This window comes from Trichechus manatus, unplaced genomic scaffold (genome assembly GCF_000243295.1).
Source record: "Trichechus manatus latirostris isolate Lorelei unplaced genomic scaffold, TriManLat1.0 scaffold00191, whole genome shotgun sequence".
NCBI lineage: Eukaryota > Metazoa > Chordata > Mammalia > Sirenia > Trichechidae > Trichechus > Trichechus manatus.
The window spans coordinates 1278091-1293225 of record NW_004444127.1 but is presented as its reverse complement, the minus strand read 5'-3'; the positions used below and the strand labels follow the sequence as shown (position 1 = coordinate 1293225).

The 15135-nt window shown below is 42.8% G+C and overlaps 1 protein-coding gene across 1 annotated transcript in view; it reads right to left on the bottom strand.

The window, feature by feature from the left end:
* PRDM11 (PR/SET domain 11) overlaps positions 1–15135 on the bottom strand; it is a 53797-nt gene that overhangs the window by 24827 nt on the left and 13835 nt on the right. The gene's annotated exons all lie outside the window — the stretch shown is intronic.

The window sequence follows — 15135 nt, the reverse complement described above, 5'->3', positions numbered from 1 at the left end:
GAGTCTAAGGGTTTGGGGATGGGTTCCTTTCTCTTCTGTGAAAATGTCTTTATTTTACTCTCACGCTTGAATCAGAGTTCAGCTCAGTATGGGAGTCTAGGCTGATTGTTTTCCATCAGTGCTTCGAGGATGGCCAAAAAGGCTATCATGAACTCGTAAGAAATCTCCTGTTAATCTAATGTCATTCTTTAGTGGATAATCTGTCTACAGTAAATTTTAAGACTTTCCCTTTATTCTTGATTTTCTGCAGTTTTACTATGTTGTTTCGAGGTAGGAATTGACTTTTTTTAATCTTCCTCATTATTTGATGAGCACTTTCAAACTGAGGACTTATGTCTCTTTTCCAATTCTAGAAAATTCTCAGCTGTTATACTTTTGAATGCTGTTTCTCAGTCATTTGCTCCAGTCTATCCTTGTAGAATTTCTACTAAACATATGTGGAAGCAGCTCAATCTATTCTCCTTTCACGTTTTTCCCTCTTTATCCTTCTGAGCAATGCTCTGGGAAAATTTCTCACAACTCTTCCAACTGAATAATTTACTCTTTGACTGTGTCCAGTCTAGAGTTATCCCATCCTTTGAGGTTTTCCCTTTCTTTCCTTTTTTTTTTTTAATTAAATGAATATCTTTAATTCAATGAATATTTTTCATTCCCGGAATTTTAACTGGTTCTTTTTTCAGATCCATTTTTCCCCCCCTTCTGCTTCTTTTTGTTTCATAATGTTGCGTTTGTTCTTTTTCTCTTTCTCACAGCTTTTTTGAGGTGTAACTGACATCTAAGGTACCTCTGGGTGGGTTAGAACCATCAGCCTTTTGGCTAGTAGTCAAGTGCTTAATCATCTGCACCACCCAGGGACTCCAGAACAAATGTTAATACCCAGTTGTATTTGTCCCAGATCTCTCTCTCCTCTTGCTTCAAGAAAATACACAAATGCAGCTGAAGACCCTTTCTACCTCCACCTCATTCTCCTCCCTCTCCAAGAGAAGTCACCATCTTGAAGCTGGTAGGGAGCGTCTCTATTTTTACCACTCAAGGATTTTTCTTAAAACAATGTACAGGGCTGCACTACATGTTTGTAAAGTTTACAGAAATGATACCCAAATGAACACATCCTTCTGCAATTTTCTTCCACTGAATTTTCATGGCTGGTCCCGTCTCATCTTTCAGGACCTTATGTCATCCCCTCAAAAAGCCTTCCCCGACCTGACATGAACTTAAACTAGGTTCTCCCCTGCTATACCCAGACCACCACCACCCCTTCCATTAGAACATTATTCCCTATTACATCATCCTGTTACTTCCATTCAGAGATCTACTCACAGGGTGTGTTTTTGGTGTTGGTGATCTATTTGTCGATTTGGTAACTGAAAATCTCCCTCACTAGACTGTAAGCTAATGAAGGGAAAGCACACGGCCATCCTGTTCATGATGGTGTCGCTGTTTCTAATACAGTGCATGGCACATGATAGAATAATGGCTGACTGAAAGAATGAATAAATATATTTTTAAGTAATAAGCAAGTTAAAGAATTTATATAGTGTCAATATTTTATTTTTCTTTGTGCTCTAGATGATAGTTTACAGCTCAAGTTAATTTCTCATACAAAAATTTATCCACATATTGTTTTGTGACATTAGTTGCAATCCCCACAATGTGACAGCACACTCACTCCCCCTTTCCACCCTGGGTTCCCTGTGTCCATTCAACCAGTTCCTGTCCCTTCCTGCCTTCTCATCCTGCCTTTGGCAGGAGCTGCCCAGTTGGTCTTATGTATCTGATTGAACTAAGAAGCACACTCCTCACGAGTATTATTTTTTGTTTTATAGTCCTGTCTAATCTTTGTCTGAATAGTGGGCTTCAGGAATGGTTTTAGTTCTGGGTTAACAGTGTCCAGGGGCCACAGTTTTGGGGGTTCCTACAGTCTCTGCCAGTCAATTAAGTCTGGTCTTTTTATGTGAATTTGAGTTCTGCTCTGCACTTTTCTCTCACTCCATCCAGGACTCTTTGTTGTGCTCCCTGTCAAGGTGGTCACTGGTGGTAGCTGGGCACCATCTAGTTCTTCTGGTCTCAGGCTGGCGGAGTCTTTGGTTTATGTGGACCTTTTGTTTCTTGGGTTAATATTTTCCTTGTCTTTGGCGTTCTTCATTCTCCTTTGTTCCAAGTGGGTTGGGACCAATTGATGCATCTTAGATGGCCACTCACAAGCTTTTAAGACTCCAGACGCCACTCATCAAAGTGGGATGCAAAACATTTTCTTAATAAATTTTGTTATGCCAGTTGACCTTGACTTAGATGTCCCCCGAAACTATGGTCCCTGAGCCCCAGCCTCAGCTATTCTGTCCTTCAAAGTGTTTGCATGTGTTCAGGAAACTTCTTAGCTTTTGCTTTGGTCCAGCTGTGCTGACTTCCCCTGTATTGTGTGTTGTCCTTCCCTTCACCGAAGATGATCCTTGTCTACTATCTAGTTAGTGAATTCTCTTCCCTCTCCCTCCCCACCCTCATAACCATCAAAGAATGCTTTCTTCTGTATTTAACATTTTCTTGAGTTCTTATAGTGGTCTTATACAATACTTGTCCTTTCGCAACTAATTTCACTCAGCTTAATTCTCTCCAGATTCATCCATGTTGTGAGATGTTTCGAGGATTCATTGTTGTTCTTTATCATTGCATAGTATTCCACTGCGTGTATGTCATAATTTGTTTATCCATTTGTCTGCTGATGGCCACCTAGGTTGTTTCCATCTTTTTGCTATTGCGAACAATGCTGCAATGAACATGGATGTGCATATATCTATTTGTGTGATGGCTCTTGTTTCTCTGGGATATATTCCAAGGAGTGAGATTGCTGGATCATATGGTACTTCTATTTCTAGCTTTTTAAGGAAACGCCGAACTGTTTTCCAAAGTGACTGTACCATTTTACATTCCCACCAGCAGTGCATAAGTGTTCCAGTCTCTCTATAACCTCTCCGACATTTATTATTTTGCGTGTTTTGGATTAGTGCCAGCCTTGTTGGGGTGAAATGGTATCTCATTGTAGTTTTCATTTGCATTTCTCTAATGGCTAATGATGGTGAGGATTTTAGCATGAATCTGTTAGCTGCCTGAATGTCTTCTTTGGTGAAGTGTCTGTTCATATCCTTTGCCCATTTTTTAATTCTGTTATTTGTCTTTTTGTAGTTGAGGTGTTGCGGTATCTTGTAGCTTTTAGAGATTAGACCCTTATTGGATGTGTTATAGCCAAATTTTTTTCCCCAGTCTGTAGGTTCTCTTTTTACTCTTTTGGTGAAGTCTTTTGATGAGCATAAGTGTTTGATTTTTAGGAGCTCCCAGTTATCTAGTTTCTCTTCTGGTGTTAGTGTATTGTCAGTTATGGTTTGTATACTATTTATGCCAGGCATTAGGGCTCCTAGCATCATCCCTATTTTTTCTTCCATGATCTTTATCATTTTAGATTTTATATTTAGGTCTTATGGTGTCAATATTTTAGTAAAAATAAAACGGGTGGTGTGTTGGGGCCAACTTGTACTAGCTCATGACAGCTGACTGTTGAATTTTCAGGAAATTTAGAGAACTAGTTGTTAAGCGCAGCCATTATAAACTTACAATTAAATTATGTTAAAAAACAAAGCTAATACTGACTCAAAACACATGACTTTTTCCTAATTATTTTACTACCTTTTACTATCATCTATGCTCATTTACATCTACTGTGATCAACTGGATCCACAATCAATGCCCATGGAAGCAGCAGTCAAGAAATAAAACGACATATTGCTTTGGGAAAATCTGCTGCAAAAGACCTCTTTCAAGCGTTAAAAAGCAAAGATGTCACTTTGAGGACTAAAGTGCACCTGACCAAGCCATGGCATTTTCAGTCACCTCACATGCATGTGAAAGCTGGACAATGAATAAGGAAGACAGAAGAACTGATGCCTTTCAATTATGGTGTTGGAGAAGAATATTGAATATACCACGGATTGCCAGAAAAACAAACAAATCTGTCTTGGAAAAAGTACAGCCACAGTGCTCCCTAGACAGAGGATGGTGAGACTTCGTCTCACGTACTTTGGCCATGTTATCAGGAGGGATCAGTCCCTGGAGAAGGACATCATACTTGGTGAAGTAGAGAGTCAGCAAAAAAGAGAAAGACCCTCAACGAGATGGACTGACACAGTGGTTGCAACAATGGGCTCAAGCACAGCAACAACAGTGAGAATGGTGCAGGACCAGGCAGTGTTTCCTTCTGTTGTACACAGGGTCGCTATGAGTCAGAACTGAATCAATGGCACCTAACAACAATAACAGCAACAACTTTATGAATATGGTGGACATACTATTTATTGGTGACTACCGCATATCTCTTCCCACCTTCACATTCAGTGACTTCACACTGGCAGCCTGAAATCAGCCCTAGTGGGAGTATTTACACCACGGAAATTGGCACATATCTACCCCCTACTCTACCAGCCCCAGCAGGGTGTTAAACATTTATCAGCATACCACCATGAATATGTTTACGTGAGCATAGGGAGTCTGGGAATACATATCTCTCAACCTGGTTACTTCCAGAGGGGAGGTAAGGGGGCAGGGGAGATGACATTTTTGCTTTGTGTTTCCATTTATGAGAATATCTTGCTTTTGTTTTACAAATCTCATAATGCAGATATTTATTCACTATCGTCCACATCAGTTATTACAATAGTGCTGCAAGGTTAGTTCTTACTCCATTTTACAGATGTTAGAAAGACAAAAAGAGACAACACACCCTGTGCTTTATCATAATACTAATCACCTTACATTATCATTTTCTGATTGCTCCTCTCTGTCCTATTAGCCAGGGAGGTCCCAGGGGTATGGGGTAGAGGAGAGGAGAAGCATCTCTAGGCCATGCACCCAGCAGAGGGAGCACCTAGTGGGTGGTAACAGCCACAAAATCAGAGGAATCAGGTAGAATCTCAGCTTCGTCCTTTACAAGCTGAGTGGCTTTGGGCACGTGCTTTCACCTGCCCATGTCTCAGTTTCCTCATCTGTGAAATGGAGTAAGAACTAACCTTGCAGCACTGTTGTAAAGACTGATATGGATGATAGTCAATAAATGGTTGCTATTAGCATCATGGTCATTGTTGTAACTAGTAATGATGGGATTGAATGTTAGTTATTATTACTTCTGGGTGGTGGAGGTCTATGGGTCAACACTGGGTTGTTGTAATCAGCCTTTCTGCAGCTTCAACTGGGCAGAGAGGCCGGGGTGGGAGCTGTGAGGGATACAGGAGCTGCCCAAGACTTCTGCTGCTGGATTTAGATCTAAAGGTTTCCTAAGCATGTTTCTTGGCTTATCTTTCCCACCAATCAGGAGTTCCTCAAATCAAGTGTTCATTCAACAAATACCATCAAGGAAGCAGCTACTGTGATAGGTCTGGGGGTAAAATGGTGATCCAGGTAGACAATGTCCTTGCTCCCACAAAGCTCTCAGTACAAGGGGACATGGAAGAGAAACCACTGTGACATTGTGTGGTCAGTACTGTGATGGACAATTACACAGATTATAGGAGCTCTGAGCTGGAGCCCTGTACCTGGGAGTCAGTCGGGGCCTTCTTGGGGAATGGAAAATCCAGGCTAAGGTCCCGGAGAAGAGAGGGCAATGGTGTTCTAGGCAGAGGGAGCAGGGGAAGGCAGAACTACACAGCCCTGCAGGCCACCCTACACGTCACTGATGGGCCCAGGCCACCCTGAATGGAGAGCAAGCTGTGGGCCTCCAGTCCCAGGACTGAAACAGGTCCAGGAATGGCCAGTCAGGGCCAGATACTTTGGACTAAGCCACAGAAGGCTGGTCTCCCAGCATCTGTCCTCTCCTGAACCCCTGCCTTATCCCTCAAGATTGCCTCTATGGTCCTGTTATATACTTGGGGCTTCTTGGACCAGCCCAGGACTGAGTATTGTGATGCAAGGACTTTGATAACCTGGATCTGAACAGAGAAGGGCAGCCAGCATGGTGAGGGGGTCACCATGCCATCTGAGGAACACTCAAGAGTCTGGGTGGGGCTTCCTTTGTCTGGAGGAGAAGAGGTCAGAGAAAGGAGAGCTATCATCAAGTATGGGAATAACTGCCACGTGGGGGAGACAGGACCAGGACTGGCACACACTTAGAGGGACACAGACCTGAACTCAGCTTAATGAATAACTGTCTAACAGGCAGAACAGTCCACAATAGGGTGAGCCTTGTAAGGTGATGAGATTCTTGTCACTGGGAGCATTGAAGCAGTAGCTGGATGATCTACTCTCAGCAAGGCTGAAGAAAGGATTTCTCACTTAGTGAAAATCTGTCCTAAATGACCTCTAAAATTCTGCCTAAAACTAAGACTGTATGATTAGATGTGGGAAGATCCTCAGACAGTAATCTAAAAGCATGAGTTATGTATGGTCCCTTGGATCAAGCATGATTCATGTGAACCAGAATGCTATTTCTGACCAAGGTAATAAATAATAAAGACAATAATAAAACATCATCAACAGCTGCCATTCATAGAGCAATTTGGCTGTGCCAGTCACTATGCCAAGGACTCTAACATACTATCTTATTAATTCTCACAACAATTCTATGAAGTAGCTACTATTAACATGCCCATTTTACAGACGAGAAAACTGAGGTTCAGAGTTGCTCGGTAACTCACCTGAGGCCACAAAGGAAATCAGTGGGGGAAGCTGGAGGAGTCTCTTTGTTGGCACAGCCCATGCTCTTAACCATTCTGCAAGTGATGGATGCTGCCCACAACCCCACCCCTGCCAACGATTCCATCAGAATCAACCACCCAAGAATGTCCTGGAGCCCTCTCTGAACTCCCAGCTTTGCCTCTGGTTTCAGCACGTTTGCTATGTGGAAATTGGCATATTCGTAGGAAGGAATACTTTGCTTTGCAACTGAAAGTCTGCTGCAATCGAGGATTCACTGTTGGGCTCCTCTAAATAGGGCCATAACCGGATGCTGCAGAGATTGGATTTTCAGAAATCTGATTTGCTTGCAACTTTCCATGAACCCATCAAATCTATACAGCATTCTGATTTTCAGCCCTGTGCCTCCTCTTGGAGCAATGGGGTAAGAACGATTTGTGAAGCCATTCCCAGGTGACAACGCCCTTTCCTACACTTCAGGCGCTCTTCTCAAGAACCCCAGGAGGAGGCTGCATCACCTTCGTTCTCCAGTCACTTCCAGGGGAACGAACAGAAACCTCGAGAAGTAAAGAAGTGGGACTAAACTTGAGCTTGAACTCTGGCCTCTACTGTCCCCAGAAGCAGATTAAAAACACTTAAACTGGAAAGGGGCTTCTGAGATTATCTAGGTCCTGGGTTCCTGAGCTGGTGTCCATGGGTGGGCTTCAAGAGGTCCCTTAAAATGTGCGCACCAGCAGAAAGGTGGGGTGCAGAGCTCAAATTCTAGTAAGAAGACCAGACTTAATGGTCTGACTGAGACTGGAAGAACCCTGGAAAGCACGGCCCCCAGACTCTCTGTCAACTCAGAACGAAAACAATTCCCGAGGCCAACTCTTCAGACAAAGATTGGACTGGACTGTGGGACATAAAATGATACTCGTGAAGAGTGTGCTTCTTAGCTTAAGTAGATACGTGAGACTAAACGGGCAGCTTCTGTCTGGAGGTGAGATGAGAGGGCAGAGACGGTTAGGAGCTGGCTGAATGGACACGGGAAATCAGGTGCATAGGAGGAGTGTGCTGTCACAGTACAGGGAGAGCAATCTGAGTCACATAACAATGTATGTATAAATTTTTGTATGAGAAACTAACTTGAAATGTAAACTTTCACTTAAACTACAACAATAAAAAACAACCAAAAAATGTGCACACCATTTTGTGAATACTGGTGCATTAGTATAACTTCCAAAACCGAAAAAACCTAACCTGTTGCTGATGAGTTGATTCTGACGCACAGCGACCCGACTCACAGGACAGAGAAGAACTACCCTATAGGGTTGCTAAGGCTGTAATCTTTACGGAAGCAGACCGCCACATCTTTCTCTCACAGAGCAGCCAGTGGGTTCAAACTTCTGACCTTTCGGTTGGCAGACGAGTACTTTAATCACTGCGTCACCAGGGCTCCTTGTATAACTTCCTAGGTGACTCAGAAAAGCTCAGAACTACTGATCTAATCCATCCTCCTTAATTTAACTGATAAGGGTATTAATTTACTTCCTTTTATTGTTCTAAAATTACCTTTTATCCAATTTCAAAAAGGCCCTGGAGACCTGGTAAATGAGGCGTTTCCAAATTTCACATCTGGTTTTACATACTTTGATTTTACCCCCTCCCCCCACCCTTTCCTGAAACCTACATGAAGGTAAATGGAGATAATAAAGCCAGCTGTGATCTGTTCATCACCTTCTACGCACCACACATACACCAACCATTCATATTCACAGCAACTCGCAGTGGTACATCTCATTATTATGCATCCCTGTTTTACGGGATAAGATAACTGGAGCTCAGAGAACAACTGACTTGCCCAAGGATACACTTCCAGCAAGTGGTAGAGCCAGGATTGGAACCCAGGAATGTTGAGTCCAGAGCCGGGCTGTAATCAACCAGGACACCTCTTTCCATCACAAGTCCCTCTGCTCTGTCTGTGAAGGGCACCCAGCCTTTTGAACCAGGATCAGGACCAACCATCTGCTTCCCCAACCACACGGCCTTCCTCATCTTAGTAATGAAGCTGGCTACAGGTGATGCAAAGAACATTTTGAAGTCCATGGAATGGACCCATGGACAGAACTTGAAGAGCAGCAGTCAGAGAGAGTGGCCTGAATTCTGTCTCTTAGTTTCCCTTACATAAAGGTATTGGGGCAGGAATGGGAGGGGAATCCAGGGAGCTTCTGCCCAGCAGTGAGGGCAGTGAAATGCAAACTGGAATGGGCCTGTGGCTGGAGAGAAATGAGATAGAAACAAAGTTCAAAGATCATGCTACAGTTTGGAAGGGTCTTCCAGGTTCACATGGCAGAGGGCAGCAGTTAACAGGGCTGATGCGAAAACCACCCCGTGGAGCTGTTCAGTACACGACCTGCACATCCAACCTGGGCGGCCCTTCCCCAGTAACAAGCAAAACCAACAAGAGAAAATCAGAAAAAAAAAAACGGAGAGAAAAAAACAAAAGCTGCCAAATATTCATCAGTCGCAACCAAACATGAAAGAGGAAACAACCTTATACCATATGCTTAAAAAGTAGTCCCTAAAGAAACAGGAGGTTTAAGCATGAGTAGGAAGAAGACCAAAGGATGTCATGTGGCCATTCAGATATTCACATCTGGGGCTTGGTGATTACCAGCTTGAGCTCTGGTTTGAAATCCTGGCCCACAATTAGCTGTGTAGCTTTGGACAAGTAACTTGGCCTTTTAAGTTCCAGTTTCCCAATGTGTAAAAATGGGATAATAATGACTACCCAGTTATTCTGAGTATATGAAAAATTAACATATATAAATCATTTAGTACCCAATACATGGCAATTACTATTATTATCATTATTGCCTACCAGCCCTAACCAGGGGAGTCCCTAGGCGGTGCAAATAGTTAACATATTTGAGTCCACCCAGAGGCACCTCAGAAAAAAGGCCTGGCAATCTACTTTTGAAAAAAACAGCCACTGAAAACTCTGTGGAGACAGTTCTACTCTGACACACGTGAGATTTCTGAGTCAGAAACAACTTCACAGTAACCCTAACTAGCACTTGCCGAGGACTCGCCACGATTAGGGGGTACAGATCAGACAAGACTTCTTTCCTCAGGGACTCGCCAGGCTCACGGGGTACAGATCAGACAAGACTTCCTTCCTCAGGGAATCTGCAAACACTAGGAAGTCCGAAGTCCCCTATTGTCAAAGCTGGGAAGTTTACAAGAAATTAGTGTTTCTCAAATTAGGGTCTTCAGACATATTCTCAAGACGTGAAAACTCTTAAGAATTTTTACGTCAGTGTTTTCATTTAAAAAAAATCAGTGGGAGGGGATCACCATAAGATTTCCACACCCACAAGAGTACTGTGAGATTGACTGAGTTAGTTGGTACCTGTGGTAGATTTGGATTCTCGGCCCAGTTCTTCCCTATCATCCTTTGCCAAGTGTCTCTGCACTGGACTCTTCCTTTAGATGTGGGCTGTACTTCCTCAAGGAGCCCTGGTGGCACAGTGGTTAAAGTGCTCAGCTGCTAACCGGAAGATCAGCAGTTTGAACCCACCAGCCGCTCTGTGGGAAGAAGATGTGGCAATGTGCTTCTATAAAGATTACAGCCTTGGAAACCCTATAGGGCCACTCTTCTCTGTCTTATAGGATCGCTATGAGTCGGAATCGACTCGACGCAGTGAGTCTGGTTTTGGTTTTGTACGTCCTCGCTCCTTGACTTTGGGCAGAGCCTTCTGGCTTGTTTGGTCAATGGGATGTTTACAAACATGACATAAGCAGAGGCTTGAAACGCGTTAGGGTGATGGGCTTGCCCTCTGGGGCCTCTGCCATCTCCATAAGAAGAGCTTTACCAGGAAACTGCTGCTCCTTCAGCCTGGGACCCAGAACAGACAGGTATGGAGCAAACCTGGGCACAGCCAGCCTGAGCAGAGCTGCCGAGCCAAGCCCAGCCCGGCCTAAGTCAGCCAAGCGACAGTCAACCAGCAGATACACAGAATAAATGACTGTATGATCCCACTGATATGAAATATCTAGAATAGGCAAGTGTACAGAGAACCAAGTTCCTTAGGGGTTATCAGGGGTGGGCGGGGGGTGGGAGGGGGAAGAGAGTCATTGCTTAGGGAGCACTGAACTTCTGCTAAGGGTGATGAAAAAATTGGAAGTGGACAGCAGTGATGGTTGAATAAGATGTACATGATCATTGTTACTGAATTGTACATGTGAAAAATGTTGAAATGGTAAATGCTGTGTTACATATATATTTGTCGTTGCTGTTGTACAGCGTTGAGTTGATTCTGACTCACAGCAACCCTACAGGACAGAGTAGAACACATATATTACCACAATTAAAAAATAAATATTTGGTGAAGGGTAAGACAGTACACAGTACTGAGGAAGCCAGCACAATTTGTCCAAGGCAAGGTCATGGAAGCTCCATAGACACATCCAAACTCCCTGAGGGACCAAATTACTGGGCTGAGAGCTATGGGGACCATGGTCTCAGGGAATACCTAGCTCAACTGACATAAGATAGTTTATATAGAAAATGTTCTACATTCTACTTTGGTGAGTAGCATCTAGGGTTTCAAAAGCTTGTGAGCAGCCATCTAAGATACTCCACTGGTCTCACCCCACCTGGAGCAAGGGAGAACGAAGAAAACCAAAGACACAATGGAAAGATTAGTCTAAAGGACTAACAGACCATAACTACTGCAGCCTCCACCAGACTGAGTCCAGCACAACTTAAGATGGTACCTGGCTACCACCACCAACTGCTCTGACAGGGATCACAATAGAGGGTACCGCCCAGAGCTGGAGAAAAACGTAGAACAAAATTCTAACTCACAAAAAAAAAAGAAAAAAAAAAAGACCAGACTTACTGGTCTGACAGAGACTGGAGAAACCCCTAGAGTATGGCCCTCAGGCACCCTTATAGCTCAGTAATGAAGTCACTCCTGAGGTTCACCCTTCAGCCAAAGTTAGACAGGCCCATAAAACAAAATGAGACCAAATGAGCACACCAGCCTAGAGGCAAGGACCAGAAGGCAGGAGGGGACAGGAAAGCTGGTACCAGGGAACCTAAGGTCGAGAAGGGGAGAGTGTTTGTATGTCATAGGGTTGACAACCAATGTCACAAAACTATATGTGTATTAATTGTTTAATGAGAAACTAGTTTCCTCTGTAAACCATGTAAACTACAAAAAAAAAAAAAAATTAAATAAAGATGAACTGCAGTCAACCAGCAGATACAAGAACAAGAATGTTGTTGTTGCTGTGGGCCGTTAAGTCAATTCTGACTCCCCATATGACAGAGCAGGGCTGCCCCATAGGGTTTTCTAGGCTGCAGTCTTTACTGAAACAGATCACCAGGTCTTTCTCCCATGGAGTGGCTGGGTGGGTTCAAACAGCCAACCTTTTGGTTAGCAGTGGAGAACTTAACCGTTGTACACCCAGGGCTCCTATGAATGGGAATAGATGATTGTTTCTCTCAGCCAGAGTTCAGCAGACTGTGGCCTGCAAGCTAAATGGAGCCCACCACCTGTTTTTATAAGGCCATCAGCTAAAAATGGGTTTTTAACATTTGTAAATGGTTGAAAATAAATCAAAAGAAGAAGAATATTTTATGAAGTGAAAGGTATGTGAAATTTAAATTTCAGTCTCCATAAATAAAGCTCATTGGAACATGCCACACCTAGGGCTGCTTTTTCACAGTAGTTAAACGGAGTAGTTGCAACAAAGCATAAAAGATTTACTACCTGGCCCTTTACAGAAAAAGTCTGCCGACCTCCGTTCTATGCCACTGAATTTTGAGGTTGCTTGTTGCACAGTAATTGTTGATTGATACAACACCAGTTATTGCTGCTTGCCATGAGCTAATGAAAAAACAACAGAGACACACTTATATGTAAATGATACATTCTGGCAAAGAAAAGGCCAAGGGCTATCACAGCAGTTGTACTAACGAGATTTGTCAGTGTTTCAAAGACAAACAGTAGGAAAACAAAGATAAGCCACTGTAGATAAAGGCCAAAGAATCTGCCACATTTGTCTTATAACCAGCAATTTGTTGCTGTTAGCTGTCATCTAGTCAACCCAAATCATGAAGCCGCCACGCATAATGAAATGAAACACTGCCCAGTCCTGCACCATCCCCGTGATCCGTTGCGGATCAAACTGTAGTGATCCATAGGCTTTTCATTGGCTGATATTTGGAAGTAGATCACCAGGCCTTTATTCCTACTCTGTCTTAGTCTGGTAGCACCACTGAAACCTGTTCGGCATCATAGCAACGTGCAAGCCTCCACCGACAGACGGGTGGTGGCTGTGCTTAAAGTGTATTGGCAGAAGCTGAACCCAGGTCTCCAACACAGAAGTCGAGAATCCTACCACTGAACCACCAATGCCCGCAAACAGCAGTTTAGCTTCCGTAAAACAACATCATCCATCACATTAAATTGATTTGATTAATTTGAATTATGCTATTTTTTGTAGTTCTGTTCATTTTTTATTTGTAAATTTCTTTTGATTTTATACTTGTTTAAAAGCTGTAAGTATTAAGAAATTTGTGTTTATCTAGCTTTATGTTTCTACCTTTTTAAGTAACATTAACATGAAATACTGGGACTCCACAAACATTAAAAATCGCCTGAACATGACATGCGTATACAACATCAGCAGGATACACTGAGGAGGTCAGGTTAGGAGCTGGTTTATGGTAAGCACAAAACTCCCAGAGAACGCTCATCTTTGGGTGCAAGTGCAAAAAACAAAACAAAACAAAAAATCAAACCCCTTGCTGTCAAGCTGATTCGGACTCATAGCGACCCTACAGGACAGGGTGTAACTGCCCCATAGGATTTCCAAGGCTGTAATCTTTACGGAAGCAGATTGCCGTATCTTTCTCACATCGTGCGGCTGGTAGGTTTGAACTGTGACCTTTTGGTTAGCAGCTGAGTGCTTAACCACAGTGCCACCAGGGATCCTTGGACCCAAGTGCACAGAGATAGAACTGGACTCAAATAAGAACTAAAAATTGATGAAATATTGGATCAGTTCAGAATAGTTTTTTTTAAAACTGTGGTCAAAACATACATAACACAACATATGCCATTTCAACATTTTTTACATACACAATTCAGTGACATTATGTTCATTATCTTGTGTAACCATCACCACTACCCATTTCCAAATTTTTCCACCACTCTAACACAAACAGTGCCCTCTAAGAAATTCCTCACCCTCCCCTCTTCCCATCTGTCCCTGGTGACCACTAATGAACTTTCATCTCTGTACATCTGCCTATTCTAGATAGTTCACAGCAGTGGGATCATACAACATTTGTCCTTTTATGACTGACTTATTTCACTCAGCATAATGTTTTTTAAAGCTCATGCATGTCATAGCATGTATCAAGACTTCATTTCTCTTCATGGCTGAGTAATACTCCAGTGTGTATATGTACCACATTTTGTTTATCCATTCATCTGCTGATGGACATTTTGGTTGTTGACACTTGTTCACTGTGAATAGTGCTTCAATGAACACTGGTGTACAAGCAGAACAGTTTTTAATGCTCCACTTTTTTTCCTGTATTAATAGATTTTGAGAATTATAGTATCATGTTCAGCCAGAATTGGCTTGCTAGCATATATTTCTAGGGTAAATCTTTGATTTAGTTCATGATTCAATAACCAAACCATCAGCATTTATTAAACATCTATACAAGCTGAGTCCAGTGAATGCTTCTGATAGTAAGAGGAATCTTATAATTGAGGTGCACACTTTTACTCCAAAAAAAGGAGATAGTGAATCAATAGTTTTTAGGGCATGTAGCATCTCAGAATTTGAAAAAAGTGTCTGCTTTTCTAGCATCATCTTCTTCTTTTCCCTCTAAGCACACTCCTCTGCACTCCTACTATACTCTATTACCACCTACCTCAACATTACATGTGTGCCCCTGGGCCTTTGCACATGCTGTGCCAGAGCTGTGCCTGTGATGCTGTGTTCTCTCAGTTCCTGACTCTGTAGGCCATTCACTTCAACTCATCCCTCAAAACCAAAACCAAGTTCAGGCCTGGAAGCAATGATGCCCCAGTAGTAATGCACACACCCAGTGCCAGAGATCTTGGTTTCTAAATACCATTTCTAATAAAAAGAATCAGAGCTCCCAGGAGAGATGGCTGGTTCAGAGCTAGGGCATGAAAAGTACAAGATGAGCCTAGAACATCTTTGTACCAGAAAGTAAGGAAGTGCTCAAATAATAATGATGGCTATATGGCAACAGAACAAGCAGCCAGTCTGAAGGGGCTCCCACTGGCAAATCTAGGGCAATTTAATATCAAAATGAATAATGACAGAAACAGACTAAAAAAAGTCATGAGTTCATACTGATAATAAAATAATTTGAAAATGGGGGATCGGATGAGGAAGGAGGCTGAGCATTTTTTTTTTTTTTTT